The sequence below is a fragment of the Mobula hypostoma genome, chromosome 9 (assembly GCF_963921235.1).
Source record: "Mobula hypostoma chromosome 9, sMobHyp1.1, whole genome shotgun sequence".
Lineage (NCBI taxonomy): Eukaryota > Metazoa > Chordata > Chondrichthyes > Myliobatiformes > Myliobatidae > Mobula > Mobula hypostoma.
In genome coordinates, this window is record NC_086105.1 from 125326390 (window position 1) to 125342333 (window position 15944).

Sequence of the window (15944 nt, forward strand, 5' to 3'; positions counted from 1 at the left end):
TCGGTGTACATTCCATCTCAGGCTTTAGATGATCTGAGAAATGGAATCAACATCAAATGGAATCAGCATTAAACAGTGCATCCTAATGCCATCACCATCGTTTTGGGAGATTTTAACCAGGCCAGTCTGGAAAAATATCACTAAGCAACTACCATCAATAGATCACTTGCAATACAAGAGGAAACAACACACTGGACCATTGCTACACCACCATCAAGAATGCCTACAAGAATGCCACATTACTTCCTACAGAACGAAACCCAATAGCATGAATGGCAGCGATACTTCACTACCAGATGAACTCAACGTCTTCTATTTCCGCTTTGAAAGGGAGAACACAACTACAGCTGTGAAGATCCCTGCTGCTCCTGATGATCCTGTGATCTCTGTCTCAGAGACTGACTGTCTTTAAAGAGAGTGAACCCTCGCAAGGCGGAAGGTCCCGATGGAGCACCTGGTAAGGCTCTGAAAACCTGCGCCAACCAACTGGCGGGAGTATTCAAGGATATTTTCAACCTCTCACTGCTATGGGTGGAAGTTCCCACTTGCTTTAAAAAGACAACAATTATGCCAGTGCCCAAGAAGAATAACGTGAGCTGCCTTAATGACTATCACCCAGTAGCACTCACATCTACAATGATGAAATGCTTTGAAAGGTTGGTCACGACTGGACTGAACTCCTGCCTCAGCAAGGAGGTGGACCCATTGCAATTTGCCTATCACCACAATAGGTCAATGGCAGATGCAATCTCAATGGCTCTCCACATGGTTTTAGACCACCTGGACAACACAAACACCTATGTCAGGATGCTGTTCATCGACTATAGCTCAGCATTTAATACCATCAATCCCACAACCCTGATTGAGAAGTTCCAGAACCCGGGCCTCTGTACCTCCCTTTGCAATTGGATCTCCAACTTCTTAACTGGAAGACCACAATTTGTGCAGATTGGTAATAACATCTCCTGCTCGCTGACGATCAATACTGGTGCATCTCATGGGGGATGTGCTTAGCCCACTGCTCTACTCTCTATATTATCCATGATTGTGTGGCTAGGTATAGCTCAAATACCATCTATAAATTTGCTGGTGATACAACCATTGTTGGTAGAATCTCAGGTGGTCACAAGAAGGCGTACAGGAGTGAGATATGCCAACTAGCGGAGTGATGTCGCAGCAACAACCTGGGACTCAACATCAGAAAGACAAAAGAGCTGATTATGGACTTCCGGAAGGGTAAGACGAAGGAACACATACCAATCCTCATAGAGGGATCAGAAGTGGAGAGAGTGAGCAGTTTCAAGTTCCAGGGTGTCAAGATCTCTGAGGATCTAACCTTGTCCCAACATACTGATTCAGTTATAAAGGAGGCAAGACAGCGGCTATAATTTATTAGGAGTTTGAAGAGATTTGGTGTGTCAAATACACTCAAAAACTTCTATAGATGTACCGTGGAGAGCATTCTGACAGGCTGCATCACTGCCTGGTATGGCAGGGTCGGGGTGGGCTACTGCACAGGACCGAAAGAAGCTGCAGAGGATAGTAAATTTAGTCGTTCCATCTTGGGTACTAGCCTACAAAGTACCCAGGTCACCTTAAAGGAGTGGTGTCTCAGAAAGGTAGCGTCCATAATTAAGGATTTCCAGCACCTTTTTCTCGCTGTTTCCTTTGGGTAGGAGGTACAGAAGCCTGAAGGCACACACTCAGTGATTTAGGAACAGCTTCTTTCCCTTTGCCATCCGATTCCTGAATGGACATTGAACCCTTGGACTCTACCTCACTTTTTTAATATATAGTATTTCTGTCTTTTACATGATTTTTAATCTATTCAATATACGTATACTGTAGTTGATTTACATATTAATTTATTATTTTTTTCTTCTTCGTCTTCTATATTATGTATTGCATTGAACTGCTGCTGCTAAGTTAACAAATTTCACGTCACACATGCCGGTGATAATAAACCTGATTCTGATTCTGATTCTGACTCCGATTTTTTTGGGTTTCCCAGTGCCTGTCCGCCTATTCCGCAGTGCACCGTTAGCGGTTCGCTTACTGTCACGCCCTGCGCCAGCTCCAAGCAGCAGCCGTATCACTCAGTTCTGTAGCCACCCCTCCATTCCCAAAGCAAAAAGGTATTGCTTTTTATGCCTACAGCCAGGTTTTGTTTTCAACTGCCCCTAACATGGAGAACAGACGCTGACAAGAGCACTGCCAAATCTGGGTACAGACATGCCCGGATTTGTTTCTGTTTTCGTCCACGGGTGGAATTTTATTTTTATCCGCAGAGTTTTCCCTAATCTGCCACTTGAGGATGCACTGCTGGGGGCAGAAAATCCCTCGCCGGATTATTATTATGTATTTGTAACTTTTGTCTTTTTTCACATCAGTCTTTGTGTGTAGTTTTTCATTGTTTATTCTATTGTGAGTGCCTGCAAGAAAATGAATCTCTCGGTAGTATATAATGACATAAACATACTTTGATAATAATTTCCCTATTATTATTATCTTGTATTTGTACAGTTTGCCCTCTTTCACATCAGTCTTCGTGTAGTTTTTCATTGTTTCTATTATATTTCTTTGTTCTACTGTGAATGCCTGCAAGAAAATGAATCTTAGTGTGTTATAAACACACTTTATAATAGATTCACTTTGAACTTTGAACTTTAATCCGCGAACCAGTTGGAGTAGTGGGAGACTCATGGGTACTGTTTGGCCAGAAGATCCATCTGGTTGGGAACGCGGTCTTCAATAGCTTTGTGCCAAAGAGCAGGTTATAGGTAAATTTAGTGAGGAAAGGGGATTGTTCTGTGACGCAGCATAGACTCAGTGAACAAATAGCCCTCTCCTATGTCACTGGAAAATATGAAGCCAGATATCCAATTTTATTGCCAGACTAACGAGCCAACTGTTCAGATAGAATTGGGGACACTTACGTTAGATACAAGCAGCACAGAAATGATGCTTCATTCCCTTCCCCATGCTAGATTAGATTAGATTAGTTTTATCTATGACATGTGCTCCGAAACATACAGAGAAGTGCGTTGTTTTCGTCAAATGGAAGCTGTGAGGATTGTGCCGGGCAGCCTGCAGGTGTCTCCACACTTCCAGTGCCAACATAGCACGGCCACAGCTCGCTAACCCTGACCTGTATGTCTTTGGAATGTGGGAGGAACCCGGAGCACAGAAGAATGGTGAGCATGTGCAAACTCCTTACAAACAGCAACAGGAATTGAACCCTGTTCTTTACAGCTGGTGTGGTAGTAATGTTATGCTAATTGGTATGCTGCCATGCCACCCCATAAATCATATCTTCATAAATTATGCAGATAAATTACATCTAATTTCAAAGATAAAAAAGCTGAAACTACTGGAAGTAGCAGATCAACATCCATGAGGAGAGAAAATTGATGTGACATTTAATGCTGTTAAACATCAATTCAGATTTTAAATAGTCAGCAATTTGAAAGTAGAATACTGCCTCACTTCCCATAGATATGGTATTGCTGTTGTGTATTTCTAGTACTTTATAATCCTATTTCAGATTTCCAACATTGCTGACACTTCGTTAAGCCTTATTCCTCCCTGTACTAGTTCAATATGAAATGAACTGAAATTCCATGTAGGTTTTACCCATCTCCCATTGCAGATCAGGTGCAATCCCCTGAGAAGCCCTGCAAATGGCTTTCCTTGGCATTAGTGCTTATTGCTGTATGCATTCTCCTGAGCAGCCCAGCATTCTCCCACTGGAGCTGCTTCTGAATGTTGCGGGAACATGCACAGAATTTCAAATATTTAAACATCTTCAGCACTTGACTCCAACCATTCATCTTAACTTGACTTGCCAATTTTGCAGTAACCTCTACCTTCCAGCTCCAAAAAAAAATGTTCTTTATTTCAACAATTGCTATGGACTGACATCTTGTAAATGTTTCAGTCCCGATCTGCGTTCTTGTACATCTGCAAGTACTTATGTTCCAACAATCTGACGGGAGGCAAGAACGAACAACAGTCCTTTTGTTAAAGACGAATATTTTTTTCTTGAACATAGCAGCATAAATAAATAACAACATTCAGAACCTACTGGAAAATAAATACAAATCTTAAAAATCATCGCGTCTATCTATCAGAAAAAGAAGAGAATAGACAGTAGTTCACATCCTCACCTGATGAAAATTCACACTCAGCATTAGTTAAAGATGGTGTAATATTTAAATACAGCAATGGTTCACTGTTGTCAAGACTTCCTCAGGGCAGTCTACAAGGCTAAAGGGGAGTACATTCTTAGAAACATAGAAACATAGAAAACCTACAGCATAATACAGGCCAATGCACCACATGCCTTCTTAAACACAGAGTCAACCTGCGAGGCAACTTTAAGTGTCCTGTGGACTCAGACCCCAAGATCCCTCTGATCCTCCACACTGCCAAGAGTCTTACCATTAATACTATATTCTGACATCATATTTGACCTACCAAAATGAACCATCTTACACTTATCTATCTGTCATTTCTCAGCCCAGTTTTGCATCCTATTAATGTCCTGCTGTATCCTCTGACAGCCCTCTACACTATCCACAGCAGCCCCAATCTTTGTGTCATCAGCAAATTTACTAACCCATCCCTCCACTTCCTCATCCAGGTCATTTATAAAAATCACAGAGTAAGGGTACCAGAACAGATCCCTGAGGGACACCACTGGTCACTGACCTCCATGCAGAATATGACCCATCTACAACCACTCTTTGCCTTCCATGGGCAAGCCAGTTCTGGATCCACAAAGCAATGTCTCCTTGGATCCCATGCCTCCTTACTTTCTCAATAAGCTTTGCATGGGGTACCTTATCAAATGCCTTGCTGAAATCCATATATACTACATCTACTGCTCTACCTCCATCAATGTGTTTAGTCACATCCTCAAAAAATTCAATCAGGCTCGTAAGGCATGACCTGCTCTTGACAAAGCCATGCTGACTATTCCTAGTCATATTATACCTCTCCAAGTGTTCATAAATCTTGCCTCTCAGGATCTTCTCCATCAACTTACCAGCCACTGAAGTAAGACTCACTGGTCTATAATTTCCTGGGCTATCTCTACTCCCTTTCTTGAATAAGGGAACAACATCTGCAACCCTCCAATCCTCCGGAACCTCTCCCGTCCCCATTGATGATGCAAAGATCATTGCCAGAGGCTCAGCAATCTCTTCCCTCGCCTCCCACAGTAGCCTGGAGTACATCCTATCCAGTCTGCGTGACTTATCCAACTTGATGCTTTCCAAAAACTCTAGCACATCCTCTTCCTTAATATCTACATGCTCATGCTTTTCAGTCTGCTGCAAGTCATCCCTACAATTGCCAGGATCCTTTTCCAAAGTGATTACTGAAGCAAAGTATTCATTAAGTATGCAAACACGAGGAATTCTGCAGATGCTGGAAATTCAAGCAACACACATCAAAGTTGCTGGTGAACACAGCAGGCCAGACAGCATCTCTAGGAAGAGGTACGGTCGACGTTTCAGGCCAAGACCCTTCGTCAGGAGTAACTGAAGAAAGAGCTAGTAAGAGATTTAAAAGTGGGATGGGGAGGGGGAGGGTGAGATCCAAAATGATAGGAGAAGACAAGAGGGGGAGGGATGGAGCCAAGAGCTGGACAGGTGATTGGCAAAAGGGATATGAGAGGATAATGGGACAGGAGGCCCTGGAAGAAGGAAAAGGAGGAGGGAGGGGGGAAAAGCCCAGAGGATGGGCAAGGGGTATAGTCAGAGGGACAAAGGGAGAAAAAGGAGAGAGAGAGAAAGAATGTGTGTATATAAACAACGGATGGGGTACGAGGGGGAGGTGGGGCATTAGCAGAAGTTAGAGAAGTCAATGTTCATGCCATCAGGTTGGAGGCTACCCAGACGGAATATAAAGTGTTGTTCCTCCAACCTGAGTGTGGCTTCATCTTTACAGTAGAGGAGGCCGTGGATAGACATGTCAGAATGGGAATGGGATATGGAATTAAAATGTGTGACCACTGGGAGATCCTGCTTTCTCTGGCGGACAGAGCGTAGGTGTTCAGCAAAACGATCTCCCAGTCTGCGTCGGGTCTTGCCAATATATAGAAGGCCACATCGGGAGCACCGGACGCAGTATATCACCCCAGCCGACTCACAGGTAAAGTGTCGCCTCACCTGGAAGGACTGTCTGGGTCCCTGAATGGTGGTAAGGGAGGAAGTGTAAGGGCATGTGTGGGACTTGTTCCGCTTACAAGGGTAAGTGCCAGGAGGGAGATCAGTGGGGAGGGATGGGGGGGACAAATGGACAAGGGAGTCGCGTAGGCAGCGATCCCTGCGAAAATCAGGGGGGGGGAGGGAAAGATGTGCTTAGTGGTGGGATCCCATTGGAGGTGGCGGAAGTTACGGAGAATAATATGTTGGACCCGGAGGCTGGTGGAGTGGTAGGTGAGGACCAGGGGAACCCTATCCCTAGTGGGGTGGCGGGAGGATGGAGTGAGAGCAGATGTGCGTGAAATGGGGGAGATGCGTTTGAGAGCAGAGTTGATGGTGGAGAAAGGGAATCCCCTTTCTTTAAAAAAGGAGGACATCTCCCTCGTCCTGGAATAAAAAGCCTCATCCTGAGAGCAGATGCGGCAGAGACGGAGGAATTGCGAGGAGGGGGTGGCATTTTTGCAAGAGACAGGGTGAGAAGAGGAATAGTCCGAAGTACCTCTGCTATTTCCTCCGGTTCCATGCACACTTTTCCACTGTCACACTTGATAGGTCCTATTCTCTCACGTCTTATCCTCTTGCTCTTCACATACTTGTAGAATGCCTTGGGGTTTTCCTTAAGCCTATCCGCCTTAATCTTGATACCGAAGTGGTCTTGAGACACCTTTATGAACCAGAATAAGGTTTCCAGATTCCCAGTGCTTGTTCTGGTCTGGTATAATAACGACCCAAAAATATACCCTAGAATCAAACTTGCAATGAAGAGACTCATGCCGCACAGAAAAAGACCCTTCAGCTCGCTGAGACAGTCATCAGTCACCCATTTACACTACTCCCACACCAGTCCGATTTTATTCTTCCAACATTCCCATCAACGCACAGGGTGAATATGCAGACTGTAGACAGACAGACACACACACACACACACACACACACACACCTCCCTCTGGAGGGGTCAGGATTGATCCAGGACATGTGGGCTTTAAGACAATGGCTTTACTAATGCCAACAAAACAGCAAATGTTTACTGCAATTTATTGCAACAAGAACAGCTATCATAATGGTAGGAAAGCACTTCCGAAATAGATACTCATTGACATAAAATTCAGGACTGAGAGGCATAGAGTTGCATATACATACCTCCCTCAATAGCTCATTCTACCTAGTTGGAACTCATGAAAAAAATGGCATCTGGTCTTAAATCTTAACTGGCAAGTGTACTGAGATGCTTCCAACAAATTGATCAGTCAGGCTAGACCAATTAATGTGCTCACACAGATAAACAAGAATATAAGGAGAAGATGGAAGTGGCCACTTGCCTCCACATGGTTGTTACATTACTCAGCAAGATCATTACAGATATTTTACTGCAGTGTCATTTTTCTGCACTAAGAGGAAAAGGATAAGAGAAAAAGTTTGGAAAATGATCAGAATTTGACTTCAGGCACGATGCAGATAAAACTTCAAAGAAGAGTGGTGAATACAGGCACAAGAGATCATGCAGATGCTAGAAATCCAGAGTAAGATACACAAGTTAGGACATAAAACAATGCAACAAAAGAGAAGGCCCTTCAGCCCACAATGTTGTGCTGAACCAATTAAATTAGTAATCAAATGGCTAACTAATCTCTTCTGCCTACACGAAGTCCATACCCTTCCATTTTCCTCATATTCATGTACCTTTCTATATGTCTCTTAAAAGTCTCTAATGTTTCTGCATCTACCACCACCCCAGGCAGCATATTCCAGACACCCACCACCCTCCACATAAAAATACTTGCCCATCACATCTCCTTTCATGTTACCCCCCTCACCTAAAATGTATACCCTCTGGTATTAGACAGAGACAGACAAGATAACAGAAGGATGTGTCTTTACTAACTTCAAAACTATCACTGGCTGTCCACTCAAAGTTTCAACTGATGTTTAACACCTTTATTTGTGAATGGTGTTTGATCTTGCGAGTAAGGAATTCAAACATATACAAATTACAATAATAAATATTCGTAACTGACACACCATTTCTGTACAATGTGGGTGACAGCGCCCCATGCTGCTCTCCTTGTGCACAACTAAAAAAAAAGTATGCTTGAGTTGTAAGAATGTGTGTGTTCTGGGCCCAGTTATTTTTGCAGTTACTTCAACAAATGCAGACTGTAAGTTTTATATCTGAAGGCACACAATATAGAACATAGAACGTAGAACATAGAATAGTACAGCACAGTACAGGCCCTTCATCCCACAATGTTGTGCCGACCCTCAAACCCCGCCTCCTATATAAGCCCCCACCTTAAATTCCTCCATATACCTGTCTAGTAGTCTCTTAAACTTCACTAGTGTATCTGCCTCCACCACTGACTCAGCCAGTGCATTCCACACACCAACCACTCTCTGAGTAAAAAACCTTCCTCTAATATCCCCCTTGAACATCCCACCCCTTACCTTAAAGCCATGTCCTCTTGTATGAGCAGTGGTGCCCTGGGGAAGAGGTGCTGGCTATCCACTCTATCTATTCCTCTAATTATCTTGTACACCTCTATACAAAACTTTCCATTTATGAAACTAGTTTAATTGGAATTCCCCAGAAGGTGGAATTAAAATTTGCATACCCCAGTCAAGAGATCAGGTCTCAGCACAATAACCTATCAATTATGCTGCCTTAACTCCTTTTTGGCCAATATAACTACAACTTATCTAACATTATGGGATCTTCCTGTCTGTTCAATGGTCAGTATATTTAATCATTATATAACTATTTTTAAGTGTGTGTCAATATTTCAGAATGTCCTGAGATCATGAAAGAAGGGGAGGAACATCAGTGTAAGTAACTTTCTTTCCTCTTCTCAAGGCAGCAAGAATTATTGTTTGACAGTGAAACTCAAGGCACAGCTGGGGTTGCATGAGACCCTGGCTGGAGGGAACTGTGACAAATATTTCTCACCTCAACATTACAAAGACCTCTCTCTCTCAAGAGGAGATAAATACAATATCTAATATAGCACAAGCAATCCACTATTTTTAACAGAAAACCATAACATGGAGCTGGATGTAAGACTTGAAGATTTGTCTAATTCAAACTGCAAATATTTGAATTGGTTTAATTTTGTTTACAAGCTATTTTTTTAAAAACAAATCTATCTCCAGCACAAAATGATATTTAACTTATCCAGATGACATGCTGATAGTACACAATAGTAAGTCAAGCTTCTGGAGATTATTCACTGTAAGAAGAACGCTCCCTAAAATAAGCAATTAAACAGTATAGTATTGGATCAATAAAGTTGTTTGAATACAAGACACAGGCTGGCACACCAGAGGAGAGCTGATGGTGGGTGGCTTGTCAAAGATGCCCTCTCTGGTGAATAAAATCAATGATTTCAGAGCTAGAGTGCTAAATCAGAGAGACATTAGACCGCGTGTGTCCTTTGTTTCAGGGGATCCTGGTTAACCCCTTCCATACTGGATGCATCGATTCATATCAACGGGTTTACTATGCACCATCAGGATAGATCTGTAGAGTCTCTCAAAGCAGAGGTGGAGGAGTATGCCTCATGATCAACTCTTCTTGCTGCACAAATATTTCAGTGCTGTCCCAATTCTGCTCGCAAGACCTGGAATATCTAGCAGTTAAGTGTTGTCCTTTTTACCTACAATGGGAGTTCTCCGGGGTCATTCTGGTAGCAGTATACATTCCCCCTCAGGCCAATGTCAATCAGGCTTTAGATGATCTGAGTAATGGGATCAACATGCATGAAACAGCATACCCTAACGCCTTCACTATTGTTTTGGGAGATTTTAACCTGGCCAGTCTGAAAAATTCACTAAGCAACTACCATCAACAGATCACTTGCAATGCCAGAGGAAACAACACACTGGACCATTGCTACACCACCATCAAGAATGCCTACCGTGCTATTCCACGCCCTCACTTTGGGAAATCTGATCACCTAGCTGTACTTCTACTCCCTGAGTATAGGCAGAGACTGAAGACTGCAGCACCAGCAGTGAGGACCAGGGAGGTATGGACAAGGGAAGCACAGGAGCACCTACAGGACTGCTTTGAATGGGTGGACTGGACTGTATTCAGGGATTCGTTTTCAAACCTGGATGAGTATGCTGCAGTTGTTACTGACTTCATTAGAACCTGCGTGGATGAGTATGTGCCTACAAAGACTTATCTGCACGTTCCCAAACCAAAAGCCGTGGATGAACCAGGAGGTACGTCGCCTGCTGAAGGCTAGATCTGTGGCATTCAAGTCTGGCAACCCAGGCCTGCACCAGAAAACCAGGTATGATTTGCAGAGGGCTAGTTCAAGGACAGAGACCATTTTGAACAAGGTTGGAGGTGACATCGGATGCACGACAACTCTGGCAGGGCTTGCAAGACATTACTTCCTACAAAGCGAAACCCAACAGCATGAATGGCAGCGATGCTTCACTACAAGATGAGCTCAACACCTTCTATGCACGCTTTGAAAAGGAGAATATAACTACAGCTGTGAAGATCCCTGCTGCACCAGATGACCCTGTGATCTTTGTCTCAGAGGCTGATGTTAGGCTGTCTTCACAAGCCAGAAGGTCCCGATGGAGTACCTGGTAAGGCTCTGAAAACCTGTGCCAACCAACTGGCAGGAGTATTCAAGGACATTTTCAACCTCTCACTGCTACAGGCAGAAGTTCCCACTTACTTTAAAAAAGCAACAATTATGCCAGTGCCCAAAAAGAATAACGTGAACTGCCTTAATGACTATCACCCAGTAGCACTCACATCTACTGTGATGAAATGCTTTGAAAGGTTGGTCATGACTAGACTGAACTCGTGCCTCAGCAAGGACCTGGACCCATTGCAATTTGTCTATCACCACAATAGGTCAACGACAGCTGCAATTTCAATGGCTCTTCACACAGCTTTAGACCACCTGGACATCACAAACACCTACGTCAGGATGCTGTTCATCAACTATAGCTCAGCATTTAGTGCCATCATTCCCACAATCCTGATTGAGAAGTTGCAGAACCTGGGCCTCTGTACCTCTCTCTGCAACTGGATCCTTGACTTCCTAACCGGAAGACCACAATCTGTGCAGATTGGTGATAACATCTCCTCCTCGCTGACCACTGCTCTACTCTCTATATACCCATGACTATATGTTAGGCATAGCTCAAAAACCATCTATAAATTTGCTGGTGATGCAACCATTGGCTAAGGTGTCAGTCTAGTGATCTGAAGGTCGCTAGTTCGAGCCTTGGCTGAGGCAACGTGTTGTGTCCTTGAGCAAGGCACTTAACCACACATTGCTCTGTGATGACACCGATGCCAAGCTGTATGGGTCCTAGTACCCTTCCATTGGACAACATCGATGCAGTGGAGATGGGAGACTAGCAGCATGGGCAACTGCTGGTCTTCCATACAACCTTGCCCAGGCCTGCGCCCTGGAGACCTTCCAAGGCACAAATCCATGGTCTCACGAGACTAACGGATGCTTATAGAATAGATGCAACCATTCTTGGTAGAATCTCAGGTGGTGACAGGAGTGCGTACAGGAGTGAGCTATGCCAACTAGTGGAGTGGTACCGCAGCAACAATCTGGCATTCAACATCAGTAAGACAAAAGAGCTGATTGTGGACCTCCGGAAGGGTAAGATGAAGGAACACATACCAATCCTCATAGAGGGATCAGAAGTGGAGGGAGTGAGCAGTTTCAAGTTCGTGGGTGTCAAGATCTCTGAGGATCTAACCTGATCCCAATATATTGACGTAGTTATAAAGAAGGCAAGACAGCAGCTGTACTTCATTAGGAGTTTGAAGAGATTTGGTTTGTCAACAAATACACTCAAAAACTTCCATAGTTGTACTGTGGAGAGCATTCTGACAGGCTGCATCACTGTCTGGTATGGAGGGGCTACTGCACAGGACCAAAAGAAGCTGCAGAGGGTTGTAAATTTAGTCAACTCCATAATGGATACTAGCCTACAAAGTACCCAGGACATCTTCAAGGAGCAGTGTCTCAGAATGGCAGTGTCCATTACTAAGGACCTCCAGCACCCCTCACCTTTTTTTTAAAATATAGTATTTCTGTTTTTTTGCGCGAGTTTTTATCTATTCTGTATAGGAATACTGTATAAAGTATACTGAATAAGATTTACTTTTTTTTTCTTCTGTATTATGTACTGCATTGAACTGCTGCTACTAAGTTAACAAATTTCACATCACATACCAGTGATAATAAACCTGATTCTGATTCTGATTTTTAAACCATGATTCCACTCATCTTCTTAGAAGGATATTAAAAGCTTTAGTTTTAGTGTTGCAGGTAAGTTCTGCCTGGTGTGATGGGTGATATCTGGTCTTCAAGTAATATCACTTATTCAGTGTATTATTTAGTAAGAAAATTTATTTGGAGAATCAGCACAGTATTATGCTAATAAGACCAATTACCCTATCTATCGGTGTAATTTTGTTGTGTGGGAGGAAACCAGAGCACCTGGAGGAAACAAGGTCATGGCAGAATGTACAAATTCCTTACAGACAGCCATGAAATTGAACTCGGGTCACTGGTACTGTAAAAGTGTTAGGCTCTCGTGCAGCCCCATCAATTAGAATCTTTATCTTGTCATTATCACACTGCTCTTTGTGGGGTCTTGCTTTGGGCAAATCACAACAGTCACAATGCTTCAAATGTATCGATGTGCTTACTTATTTATTTATCGAGATACAGCGCAGAATATGCTGTCCCGGTCCTTCAAATAGCACAGCCCTGCAATCCCCAGTGTAATCCTAGCCTAGTCACAGGAAAATTTACAATGGCTAATTAACCTATCAACCAGTACGTCTTTAGAGTGTGGGCAAGAGCCAGAGCACCTGGAGGAATCCGATGCAGTCACGGGGAGAATGTATAAACTTACAGACAGCAGCGGGGAATCTCTATTCCCTTAAGAATTTAGACTTAAAAATTATTCATTGAGTATTGATCATGAAATCCTACAAGATCACATTCAATATCAGCCACTATTCCACGATCAAACAGAATGCAAAGCCTTTCTTCTCCAATGCGAAGCATCCATTGAAGCATTTCTGCCCCGTCTCCTTTGCACTTAACTCCAATGAACATCAAATTTACTTTCATTCTTAAGATTAAGACCATCCATAATGTTACCTCAAAATTCAAAGCAAAATCTGTAGATGCTAAATGAAATTGCTGGAAAGATTCAGTCAGACAGCATCGGTGGAAAAAACAATAGTTAATGTCTTTGGCTGATGATTCTTCACCCGTTGTTTCTGCTGATTACTCCCCCAGTTCTGCAGGTTAACCTTCCCCTGAGGTTTTGCACTAATGTGCAATAATCATAAGCTCACAATTATGCTTTCACTTTCTCTTCTGTTTTGCCTTATGCCCTTTCAGATTCACCTTATTTAAAAGTCACAATTCAGTGCTATTTCTATCATATTTCTGAGCACTGATCTTTTCTTCCTGGCTCTCTAGTCAGCTGCAGTTATTAATAGTTCCTAGACCTCAGGTACTGCACATTTCCATTTCTACAATATCACCAGGGTCATCACCCTAGGGTCTTAAAAGAAGCTGTCAGTGATATCATTGAGGACTGGTTTTAGTTTTGCATAGTTGTCTAGATTTGGAGGAGGTTCCGCTAGATTCAAAAAAGCATATGTAACTCTTTTATTCAAAAAGAGATATACAAGGCAGGAAAGTAGCTTAACATTTGACACTGGGAAAATTTTAGAAGCTATTAGTGGTACGGCAGATCACGTGGAAAGAGAGAAAAAAATAAGGTTATCAGCCAAAACCAATATGGTTTTGTGAAAGTGAAATCAATGTTCGACCACTTTGATGGTGTTTTTGAAGTAGGTTCTGTAGATAAAAGAAACTGGCAGATTTCCACGAGGTATTTGATAAACTGCAACTTGAAAGGTAATTACAGAAACTTAATGTTCATGCTATAGTAAATAACAAACTTCATGATTTAAAATATTAGTGGGCTAATAGAAATTGGAGGATGGGTATTAGTTGATTTGCAACATCACTTGACCAACAATCAGTCTGGGATGTGCAGAAAGTCCTTCCAATTAAATTTTGGAGCAAACAAAGCCAATATCTTCACTTCCCACCACAGACTCTACATCCTACCTACTTACTCCATCCTTGCCTATTCGTAACTTGTATATCCCCATGGGACTAAGAGATAAGTTTCCACAACATACCTGATCCAATGGCAAGTATATGTGCCAGCTCCTTATTCTGTGGCTTCTGTCTTTGACTGGTCAACCCTTGAAGCCCCCATCCATGCCACTATTACCTCTGTGTGTGATTATTTCATTGTTATTGCTGGTCTTTCATCTTGAAACCTTAGTAATTCTGAATACATCTACGGATCTGCAGACGGTGTTTTAACTTGAAACAATCCCCATCCAGCCATGGCTCGAGTGCTTGGTGACCTGCCTTACCTCCTAGTGTAGCAATGTCTCAATTTTAAACTTCTCAGCCTTTTTTTTTTGCCAAATTCCTCTGTTATGTTGCTGTTTCTTTCATATGCAATGCCAATGACTGATCCTCTGAGGAATTCACTCCTCTAATTCTGCTCTCCAGTTCAACCCTGATTTAATTGTGGGTTGGGGGGGGGTGGTGATTATTCAAGTTAGGCCACCGGCAGCAGTCTGTGGATGTCTTCAGGATTACAAAAGGTGCAAGGTGAAAGACCAGCCAGGAGACAATGAAATAATCACATACAGAGGGAATAATGGCATGGATGAGGTTTTCAAGAGTCAACCAGCCAAAGACAAAAACCACAAAGTAAGGAACTAGCACATTGCTATGTCTTCAGTTATCAATTGCAATTGGTAATTTCTCTGGATTTCTTTCACTATCTAAAGCCAGATGTATGATGTTCTCTAAATCTTACCTGCTAAAACTTTGTTTGACATTATTCCCGCCATGCATCTGTTCTTTACTACAACTTCAAAGAAATTATGTAAATGCGATTGGATGTGAAAACATTTGGGCAGCCAGAGGTTGTGAAAGCTATTTAATAATGCTATATAATCTATAAAACATAGCTTCCACATTCCCATAGACACCTTAATGGATATGATGTGGTGTGATGAGATAAGAATCCAAAGGAGCCAGGAGAAAGCAGATGCTGGAATCTGGAGCATCAGACAAGATGCTGGAGGAAATCAGCAGATCAGGCAGGATCCATGGAGGAAAATGGTTGGTTGACTTTTTGGGTTAAAACCTGAACCAATGATCCAGAGAGTCAAGTTTAAATACCACAACAGTAGCTGTGAGATTTAAATTCAATTAATAATCAGGATCTAAAAACTCACATGTTTCGCTAATGTTCTCAGCCAAGGAAAGTCTGTCTTAACTACTCTGTTATAACGAAGAATACTTCACATAGGCAAAGGTACTGAATTTGGACTTGGAAATAGTTGCAGCCCTGTTAATTTGTTGTTTTGTGGCAGCAGGACAGTGCAATAAATAGAAAAGCTATAAATTACAAAGGTAGATATGTATATATAATATTAAATTAAGCAAGTAGTGCAAAAAGAGAGCAAAAATACTGAGGCAGTGTTCATGGATTGGTTCATTGTCCGTTTCAGAAATCTGATGGCAGACGGGAAGAAGCTGTTCCAAAAATGTTGCATGTGTGTCTTCAGGTTCCTGTACTTAATGGTAGCGATGAGAATAAGGCATGTCCTGAGCGACAGGGATCATGAGT